Source organism: Emys orbicularis, chromosome 3, assembly GCF_028017835.1.
Source record: "Emys orbicularis isolate rEmyOrb1 chromosome 3, rEmyOrb1.hap1, whole genome shotgun sequence".
NCBI lineage: Eukaryota > Metazoa > Chordata > Testudines > Emydidae > Emys > Emys orbicularis.
In genome coordinates, this window is record NC_088685.1 from 157574567 (window position 1) to 157586319 (window position 11753).

Sequence of the window (11753 nt, forward strand, 5' to 3'; positions counted from 1 at the left end):
AAATCTGTTTCCTGCTCATGCTAGGTTTAAATTGAAAGTGGAGTAACAGTGCCTCCTGGTGTCTGAGTCAAACATATGGTGAACAAACAAAAAAAACTTCCTGAAATTATTTGGACTATTTTTTAAATTGTATTTTACAATGTTTAAAGGACCAGTTTCAATATATTGTGTGCAGGGCATGTAACTTGATGATAGTGTTTTTGTTACTATGGAGTGACTTGAGTGTAACAGGCCTTTGACCTTATAGCTGAGAATGGGAAGAAAAAAACCCTGTAACATCTTGTTTCAGAACCTCCATCCTCTACAGCAGATAAAAGACAAAAACAGGAGCGGTCCATTTGGGAGATATGTGGGAACAAGCAACTGCTACTTGTCCTGTACCCCAGCCCCCTTACGTTGATTTTTATAGGGGTGAACTGTAACTTTGAAGCTGGAAAAAAAAGTGCCTTAATTTACAAATATCAATATGTATTTATTGACAATTTAAAGAAGCACTGTAAATACTAGAGAGGAATTATGCCTAGTGCATGGATTAAGGTGTGAGATTAGATAAATCACTTAGCTTCTCTGTGCCTGAGTTTCCAAGGGTAGTTTTTAGGGGTAATTTTTAGCTGCCAATGTGTGGGAGGATGAATTAATTGTTTTGTAAAGTGCTTCGAGGTCCTTGGATGAAAGGTGCCATAAGTGCAAAGTATACTGTACATTTTAAACACTTTTCTTGGACACACAAACTGCAGGCAGGAACTGATGCAGATTGATTAAACTCAAATACAGACATGAAGCAGGAAAGAGGTACAAAAGAGCAGATTTCTGCCTGGCTGACTTAGCTTTATACTGCCAGTGTTCCCCATTTCAGCCTCTTCTGTGCAAATTTATAGCTAGCAATTTGCACACAGACTGACTGACCCCTTTCCCCCTGCCTACATTATACGTTTGATCTCCAGAAGCCCACATGCCCTTTCTCACAATGTGATCACTGTCTCAGTTTCTAAGTGTGTCAGGCAAGTGTACTCCAGTTCCTCTGTTTGGTATTTTATCTTCCCACTTTATTTTCAGGAGCCTGTGCAGGCATCTGCTGTTCAATCTGATGTGCCTAGCATATGTAGCCCACATTTCTGAACCATAAAGCAGGGATGACGGCCCACGAGTCTCATAAATTCGCATCATCACCTTAGTCGATGGTTTGCTGTTATTCCAGGCATGTTTGTGTAATAGGCCAAAATTCTTAGCTGCTTTTCCAGTTCTATTTGTCAATTAAATCTGAAGGGCAAGATTCCCGCTGTGTAGAACCCAAGTAACAAAAGCTATCAACGATGCCAAAAGATTTACCTTGCAGAGGGATGTCAGGCATTGGTTATTCCACCCCTTGGTACATGATCACAATCTTCTTGAAACTAATTGTCAACCCAAAGTTTTTGCATGATGCAGAAAATCTACCCAAGGGATTTTGCAGGGAAGATTCACAGTGGGCAACCATGGCCGTGTCCTCCACAAACAGGAAATCTCTCAGAAGCTGCTCTTTCACCTTGTTTTTCACTCTAACACTTGCGATGTTAAACAAGCTTCCATCTAGTCCAGTTTGAAGATAAATGCCATCACTGTTGCCCTTAAATGCATGAAAAAGCAAGAATGAAAAGTAGGTGTTAAAAAGCACAGGGGCTAAAACATACCTGTTTCACCCCATTGTTGATATCAAAGACATTTGATTCTATAGTCTCATGCAGTATAGTTGCCCTCATACCTTGATGTAATGAACAAATGTTAAACAATTTGGGGGGGCAACCCAGTTTCTTCAGAATAAAAAGGCCTTGTCTGTTGACTGTATCGAAGGCCTTCCTCAGATCGATAAAGGCTATGTACAGTGGTTTTTGTTTTTCTCTACACTTCTCTTGCAGCTGCTTCACTTAAAATATCTATTAAAGTATTAATAAAACATGGAGAAATGGAAAAAACTCTTCCTTGTTGCCATAAGAAATGATGTCCCTGAAGGCATGTCTGACACCACTGCTGCTTCTATTGGTTTGTAGAGTGGAAAACAATGATGCTGAGTGTTTCTTTCCATCCTCCAGTGAATCTTTAATTCTGCTATAAAACAGACAAGAATTTAAACCAGGATTTTATTGCTCAATATTTCTTGTGGGATTTAATCTGTGAAGAAAAAAATTGATAAAGCTGAATCTCACTAGTTCAGGGGTTCTCAAACTCTTGTATAGTGTGGACCAAAACTCAATAGTTTCTCATGGACCTTCTTCCCTCTCATTTGCAATCAATATTTTTTGTGGCAACTAAGGTAATTGCGTGCATGGAATGGTAACATTAGGATATTATTTATATATTTTAACTCTGATTTTTTTTTTAAGTGAACAATTTTTTTTTTTTCCCCTTCACTTCACCTCCCTCTCCCATCTATTATGTTTCTCCTTGAAGGAGCAGTGCTTAAAAAAGTCTTTGCCCTGTCTACACTGCAGCTTCTGTTAGGATTGGAATTTGCACCACTATAGGAAAAAATACACATTTTCCCAGTATAGACACCCCCCCCCCAATAGCTAGCCACTCCAGTTCCACTGGACCACCCCATTGCCAATATTGTCAACTCCAAGTGTTCAAAAGACATGAATTGGGCTCCCCAAAAAATCATTAGATTAGCTTAAAACTGGTGAGATTTTAAAAATAAATTCACGATTCTTTTATTTTCCTTCTAGGTTTGGGTTTTCAAGCTTTTCCCTGCAACCCTGAAAGCTAGAGACTTGGGGGGGAAATAAAAACTGCTGAGTGTTTTATGTAGTATCACAACACCAGGAGCTTGGACTTTTAGAAAAACACCAAATATTGTGAAACTCACTATAAAATTGGAGTTTGAAATTGTTTTTACAGATGGGAACACACGAGCACAAAGTAAGATGTCAGTGGAACCCAAGTCTCCTGACTCCCCGTTGTGTAGATTCTGTTCTTCTTCGAGTTACTGTCCCAATGTCTAAATAAGGTGTGTGCACTCCTGTCCGCCTTTGATCAGAGATTTTTCATCAGAAGTGCCCGAGAGGCCATGCCTACACCCTACACATCCTTTTGCTCTGAACCAAGGATATAGGGAGGGGAGACCTGCTGCTGCTCTAGTTCTTCTCAGCTGGCTGTGGCTAGAGATGGAGCATTGCAGCATCCATAAGCAAAGCCTGCTATCTGACAGTTTACATTTCTACTTAATGTTCTTTATTTTTACTTTATTTCTTTTCCTGGCAGTTTCATGCCATGGGGTCCCCACGCCTCAATCCTTGGTTTGCTACAGCTAGCTAGGGCATCTGCCATCTTAGCCTCTGTAGCCTTTCTTCTGCCCAAAATTCCAAGCTTCAAACCCTGCCAGACCTGTCACAGATCCTCCCCCCATCCCTTAAGATCTGTGGAGCATTATTGAGAGGATCCAGGTCAATGGCTAGAGGGAAGGAGCAAAATTCATCCCCAAAACACATTGCTTCTCCTTGCAGTTATGTGAGCTTCATGTATAGACTGGGATAAAGGCATCCTTATTGAGAAATAGGGGATAAATTCTGCATACACAATTGGTCAGCAGCATGCTCTGTGTTGGGATTAACTTGCTAGTGCAGTCATGAAAGGGGTTTTTAAAATATTTTTAATGGGATATTGAGTTAATACTGTTAATCAATGGAAAAGTATCCCAGTAGCTAGTCTGAATTTTATAATGTGTTTGACATGGTATTAAGCAGGCTGAGGTCTCTGTCTATCAAACCCTGGACCTGGTTTAACACTGTTTAATATTGGACAGTGACTGGATTATCTTAATACCTTTGGCCTGTGTATTATATCTAAACTAATACAACAACTCACACAGGGTTTGTGTAGGGATCCCATTTTCATGTCCACCTCCCTCAAAGATCATCACGACAAATGCATCCTTGCTGGGTTGGGGAGTTCACCTTACGGACTCCATAGTGCAGGGTAAATGGATCCCTCTAAGAATTGCTGCTCCACATCAACATTCTTGCCCTCAGGGCAGTCTGATACGCATGCCTTCACTTCCTGCCCAGGATCAAGTGTCACAACTGACAACAGCGCAATGATGTACTAGATCATCTGCCAAGGAGGAGCAAGATCTCAGTCTTCATGCACAGAAGCGATGAAGCTCTGGAATTGGTGTCTAACCCACCAAATCAATATCTTAGCTGCCTACCTATTGGGTCTGCAGAACACCTTAGCAGATACTCTGGACAGGCATTTTTGCCAGGATCACAAGTGTGAGCTGGGCAATCCTAACTCTTGCAAGATCTGGGCCTCCCCACAGATAGAAATCTTTGACACCATCCAACATGAAATGCCAGTACTCCTCAAGGGAAGGACTCAGCTGCAATTCTCTGGGGAGATGCCTTCCTCACACCTTGGCCTTGGATTCCGTTATATGCCTGTGTTCCAACACCACTGCTCCTCAGAGTCTTGAAGACACTGAAACAGGAGAAAGCAGTGGTTAACCTCAGAGCCCCAACATAATTGAGACAGGTTGGGTTCCTGGACCTGATTTGTCTAAGTCAAAGGCCACCTCTTCTCTCTTTGGTCACAGACCTCCTGACCCAGGAGTCTGTCCATGTAACTCATCCCAATCTCTCCTCATTACACCTCCATGCGTGGCTTTCAGGCCTATAGCAGGATTGTTCTCTTGAGGTGCAGTCCGTGCTGCTGAAGAGTATAAAACCCATCACAAGGAAAACCTACCTGCCAAAGTGGAAGAGTTTCAAGCTTTGATGCGCACAGCAGTCATTATCTCCATGTGAAGCTCACCTCTCTGTCATACTTGGCTACATGTTAAACTTAAAAACCCTTGGGTTATCATTCAGCTCTATCAAAGTCCACCTAGCTGCCATTTCAGCCTTTCACCAACCAGCTGAAGGGTTTTCGGTTTTTGTGTATCCTACTACAAGATTCCTGAAGAAACTGATCAACCTCTTTCCTCACCTAGGACAGCCCGCTTCACCTAGGGGTCTTTATTCAGTTCTCAATGCCAAGAGAGCCCCCACCCCCCTTGAACCGTTGGGGACTTGTTTGCTTCTGCACTTATCCTACAAAACCATGTTCCTTGTAGCCATTATTTCAGCCAGAAGGATAAGTGAATTGGGAGCTAGTGATGGGGGTGTGGTATTGCAATCTTTTCCCTGCTACTGGCACCTCCTGTAGCTTACCAATCTCACTAGGTGGGTCTTCAGTGGCTCAGCCCTCTGGCCAAGACACACAGTCAAGAATAGATCCCTTCAAGGATAGCAAAGAGCTCACCTGTCTGCCCTCACCAGGACCTTCAGCACCATCTCTGGGCCCTTTAAACCCAGCCCTTTTCTCAGGTTTGTAAAGAAGCCTTGTCCTCTTCTCTGGGCTTAGGCCACTTTGCCAGTGGGGGGAACCCGGACCTGCTCACTACTCCAGGTTCCAGCCCAGGGACCCTATAAACAGCAGCCATGTACTGCTTCCATCAATTGGTTGCTGCTATGATCCCTAGGCCTCTTCCTACCTGATCCCTTTGCCTTTGCCCATTACCTGGGTTATAGTTCTCAGGTGCTCTCTCTCTCTCTCCCAGATCCAGGATATACAGTCAGTCAAGCTCCTTTGGCCAGGGAGCAGAACCCTTCCTAGCCCCTCTGCTCCCAGCCAGGAACTGCCTTGTAAAGGGCCTGCAGCTTTTTATCTGAGCCTGCTGGGCTCTGATTGGCTGCTTCCATCAGGCCTCTCTAGGCAGGCCTGGAGAACCCACCTCTGCTGCTTCCTCCTGGGGCAGGGTTAGCAGGACTGCAGGGCCTCCAGCAGGGGACCCTGTCACAGGGCTTTTGTAGCTGATCCACTGGATACAGTATTCTATCAAGACAAGGTGACTCTTAATCCTCATCCTCATTTTCTATCCAAAATGATGTGAAAAACGAACAAGAATCAGGACATTCATCTACCATTTTTTTACCCCAGAACCTCATACTTCAATGGAAGAAGCCAATCTACATACTCTAGGTGTGAGAAGACCACTTGCTTTCGATCTCAACAGGACCAAATCCTTCAGATCCATGAAGGGAGTGTCTCTTTCCACACAAAGATTGTCTAAGTGGGTCTTCAGGATGCAACTTAGCCTGTTACAAAGCTTCTGAGGTGCACCTTCCACCTAGGATGACAGCCCATTACATCAGAGCTCAATCCACTTCTGTAGCCCTGCTTATAAACATGCCCATTACAGACATTTGCAAACCTGCCATCTGGTCATCTATACATACCTTTTCCCAACATTATGCTGTCATTCATGCCTCCAGATCAGATGTGGCCTTTGCTGAGGCCATTCTCCAAACTATTCTAAACTCAATTTCTCAGCATCCTCCTCCATAATTGAGATACTGCTCGGGAGTCATCTAACATGGAGCACTCACAGGGACAATAGCTCGAAGAAGGAGACTACTTGTACAGACACTGGAGTTCTTGGAGATGTTTTCTCCCTATGGGTGCTCCACTAACTGCCCTTCTTTCTCCTCTGCTTTGGAGTTCTCTTCTTCAGACTGTGTTTTAAGAAGGAACTGGAGCAGTGGTGGTTCCACCCTTCCTATATATCCTCGTTCTGGAGCATGAGGGTGTGTACGACACGGACCCGTGAACTCTGCTGATGAAAAAAATCTCTGAAGGCTAAAACGCATGTGCACATCTAATGTGGAGCAGCCAGAGAGATAAAACATCTTGAACTCCAGTTACTGTACAAGTACCTGCTCCTTTTTTATCCTGGGCTCTCTCCTGTTTCTTTCTTGAGTGTATTTGTCTTTCTCATCTTTTTCCAGTGTCTGTTATCCTTCTGATTTAACTTTTATTTATTTTTTACACCCTACCGTCCTCTAAATGTTTCCTTCATCCCTCTAATAGAGTGGCTTGCCATTAAAGGCTAGAGATCTGGGATCAGCAAACCCTGATTTCCAAGTTGGCACACCTGAACAGGAATCAAGTGATTCCCCTATAAGATCAACAGGAAGTTGCAGAGAAGGGGTTGGGGTGTTGCGCAGGGAGACTGGGAAGTGAGACTGCAAGCAGAAAAGGCATAGGAGTGCCTCAATAAGAGAGTAAACAGATGGACTTTGAGTTTTATTTTAAGTTTACTTTGTGAATAAACCGAGACCCCAAGCAGCAGTGTTGTGAATAGACAAAACAGGTATGTGAAGTTTATTTGAGGAACCAAGAGGAGAAACTGAGGTAAAAGTCCACTTACAGGTCTGCTCTGAGGCCACCAAGGGGTGCTTGGGAGGATTCTACTCAATGACAATCTCTCTCTCCCTGCCTGGCTCCAACCCCCTGTAAATTTCTGCACCTCCCCACCTTGGATCTCCTATCCCTCAGATCCCTTGTCCTCTCCATTCTCCTAGATCAGTGGTTTTCAACCTGTAGTCCGCAGACCCCTGGGGTTCTGCAGACTATGCCTAAGATGTCCTAGGGGGTCCACCCCTCCATTTGAAATATTTTAGGGGTCTGCAAATGAAAAAAGGTTGAAAATTGCTGTCCTAGATGCTCTTTACCTTTTTTTTTTTTTTTTTGCTTTTCCCCTGTATGCTCTCTATCTTCTTGGGACTCTCTTTATCTTTTCAGTGGGCTCCTTCTTCCAACCCCTCTCTACACAGATTTCCATTCTTGGATCTCTTTCCTTTCCCACACATAACAAGAGGTCTCACCCCTCCTAGTAAGTCTCAGTTCCCACACATCCTTAGTGTTTTCCCCACCAGGGCCGGCTCCAGGCACCAGCGAAGGAAACAGGTGCCTGGGGCGGCCAATAGAAAGGGGCGGCACTCCGTCCATTATTGGGGCGGCACGTCCGGGTCTTCGGCGGCAATTTGGCGGCGGAGCCTTCAGTCCCTCTCTTCTTCTTCGGCGACACTTCGGCGGCAGCTCAATCAGGTTTTTCTTTTCTTTTTTTTTTCTTTGCCGCTTGGGGCGGCAAAAAAGCTGGAGCCGGCCCTGTTCCCCATACTACACTCCCCTTCTTTATTCTGTTTGGACTCTCAACCTCACTCAAATCTCAATAGTGCCCTGCTCCCCTTTGCATCAAATCCTCTGTCCCAGCACACACACCCCTTATTGCACAGCAGCTTCTGCCCCTTGTATTCCAGCCTCTAACTCACCCCTTCTGCCACTGGCACTTAGTCACTTCCCTGTTCTGCCCCACTGTGGTGCACCATCTCTGTCTTAGTCCTTAACACCCAGCCTCCAACCTATTCTGCCTCCAGCACCTCCTCATTCCCCCTCGCACCCCTAACTAGTGGCACCCCAGTAACCCAGACTAGATGATCTAATGATCCCTTCTGGCCTTAAACTCTATGAACCACCATTTTAGCAGCCCCTAAGCACCAGCCACCTCTTCCCCCAAAGGTCGCTAAGTATTACACCCTCTACCTCCCGTCCCCCTGCTCTGCCCCCAGCCTCCCATCTGCTTATCCTCTGCTATCACCCAACCTCCCCGCACAGGATCCTCATGGCTGGCCCATTCTCCCCTGCCCCAGCGCCCTGAGCCGCCTTGGGCTGAGAGCTGGGCAGGAGCAGAGCAGCAGTTGCTGCTGACTAACAGCAGGAAAAGGGAGTGTCATGGTGCCCCCTGCCTGATAGGAGGAGGGCTGCAGGGACTTGGCCAGAAGCCCCTGGGGCAGGCACTCCGGGGTGGGGGTCCCTAACTCTGTCTACAGCCCGGGCCTGAGAGACTGGCAAGGTGGGGCACGACTTGACTGTGGCCTTTCCATCTGCAATCTTGCCTAGCAACAGGGCTCTCCCTTTTTTGATTGGGTAACACTAGCCTCGCCTCCCCTCCCCCAAGGAAAGGGCCTGAGGGGAAACCAACACCGCCTGGCCAGGATGGCATGAGGCCGAGTCCCTCACGTTCTGATTGGCCGAGGCTGCTCCTATCCTCGCCCTGATTGGCTATACAAGGGGTGGGGCTGGGCGGCCTCCAGCCAGAACAGCCTCGTGCTGGTCTCTGCGGTGAAGGTAGGAGGGAGGCTGGGAGGCAGCCGGCTTCCCCACCTCCCCCTCCCACCTGAGGTGCCCAGCCTGAGGTAACTGTTCCAGCAATCTCCGCCCTGCCCCCATTCGGAACAATGGCCCCGCCCCACAGTACCCCATGGGGGGGGGTGCTCTCCGCTGGTCAGTGGCCTCCCCCCGCCTCCTGCCTCTCCAGCAGGCAAACTCAGCGCCGGAGTCAGGTGGTCTGGGGCCTCAGGCACAGCACACGGCCAGGCCCACGGCTCACCCTGCACAGGGTCCTGGGGCTCTCGCGGGCCCCCTTTCTCCCCAGAGTGGCAGGGGCATGGGGCTCCTTTAGTGAGTACTTGGCGAGGGCAGCTGTGCTGGGCTTGCTGGGCTTTTCTCCTCCTGCTGCTGCTGAAGTGGCTTTGGCAGGGCTCGGCAGAGCACTGGGTCTTGGCAGTTACTCCCCAATGAGCCGCACGGGGACATTTGCACCCTCTCAGGCTCTCTACAGACTCAGATGTACGTCACCACATCAGTGAGACCTGGGCCACAGGCTCCAACTTAATTTCACAACCACCAGGCTAGAAATTTACTTAAAAACAAAAAGCTCAGATTCTGATGCAATCCCATGATTCCAGGAGCTGAGGCCCTTGACATGGGCCTGTAGTGCCTATGTCTTATTTTGGCCCTGCACAAGCTGCTCTTTTAAGAAATCTCTGTATTTTGTGCAGGGATAAATCTGAGAAAAGAGGATTATGTTGGGGGTAAGGGAGAGATGGATAATTTCCCCTGGGCATTAACATCCTCTCTAAAGAATACTTCCCTCCCCTTGTGTTTGCTACCAAAGATTGCTCCTTTCTTTTCCTAGAGATTAGCAGTCCCTTCTTCCTCCTATTGTGGTGATTAACAGACCATTTCACCTCTCCCACCCCCAATTATTTTTCTTCGCCAGGGGATTACACTTCTCTTCTCTTCCCACCCTCCACCCAAGAATATTCTGCTCACCCTCATTCTGGTATCTTCTTGAAGCTGAAATTGTATGCAACCTCACTTTATCTAAAAGCTTGACTTTCTTGATAATCTGTTTAAGGGGGAGTTTTCTCTGTCCAAGCTGTACTTGCAACATTTCAGAAACATATGTTATAAAAATAGTTCAGGACCTTATTGTTACTGTAACATTATGTTGTGCTTGAATTTAATAACAGTTTGTTAAAATTGCCAATAATTTAATTCCATTGGTATTATTTATGAGCACACAGTTAAGCTAAAGAACAATGTTGAGAAAAGAACAAATGGGTATAAACTGGCCGTGAATAAATTTAGGCTGGAAATTAGAAGAACGTTTTATACCATCAGAGGAGTGAGGTTCAGGAACAGTCTTCCAATAGGAATTGTGGGAGCAAACAATTTAACTAGATTTAGATGGAGCTTCATACATTTATGATTGGAATTATATAAATTGGTTGCGTGCAGTAGCAGGAGACTGGACTCTGATTCAGGAGGCCCCTTCCAGTCCTTTGTCACTAATTGCAAATAAAGTAAAAATAAAGATGCCTTTGATTACTATAGGTCTGATCATACAACCTTTTTAATACGGGATATTTCACTGGAAATTCTGAATGAGAAAAGAATGATGAAGTCTCTTCCTCTATGGGAGAGTTTTACCTCAAGTAAGGCCCCTGTCTACAATTCATATTGATATAAGATAGGGCCTTAGTCTTAGGTAATTATCACTTTCCTTATCTCAGAAGATATAAAGTTCTTTGAGATGCTGGGATGAAAGGTACTATAGAAATTCAAAGTACTAGTGTTATAGCATGGGTGCTTGGGTGGCTTATGAGGAGTCGTACCATTTTTGGGATGATAATGTTCTGACCGTTTTGTTTTTTTATTATTATTATTATTATTTATTATTAATACGAGGTGCTAGATGGCTCAGAAGGTTAGTAATGGGTTATGTTAGAATTTCACCCCTACATCATTAATTTGAATTGGTACAGGTAGGTAGCATCCAGCTGAAATTGTTTGTTAGCCTATAAAAGTTAAACTGCTGATCTCAGTCCAAATTCTAGTTGCAAAATGTATTGACAAATCTGTATACAACTTAATATATCTCTAACATTCATGAGCACATATTTATACTTGCACTTAAAAAATCAAGTTTCCAATTCCAATCTTTAATACACACAATACTTATCTAGTAAAATCTCGTATTGTACAGTTTAATACAGATGACCTACAGGGAAAATATTTATTATAAAACTTCATATAATGTAGAGAGAATCTTTGACTATGGGCACTTTAATGCCAACTATTATTTTATTTTCACAAGATGACCACACAATCTGAGTGGTACAAAAAAGCAAAAATAGAATGTGCATTATATTGCTCACTATAACACATCGTGGCCCCAATCATGCGAATACTTATACCCAAGTAACTTTATGCATATGAATTGCCACATTGAGTTGGAACTATTCATATGTAAAGTTGTTTACATTAGTATTTGCAGGATTGGGACTTATGTTAGTACATTACAACTGTTTTGTATTTCATCTTCCATACAAACTATACATGAAAATGCTTAGGCTAAATAATACAGTTACAGAGAGGGAATCTGCAAAGCAATTGTGTATGAATTTTTTGTTAGATCTATGGTTTCTCTTGGCACCAAAATGGATATAGAAAAAAGAGTTATTGGTGCCTTTTATTTTGCAACTTATCTATATAATCATCTGTATTGTTAATATTGTCTTTTTTTATTTTAACAGGAATCTTCAATTACAAAA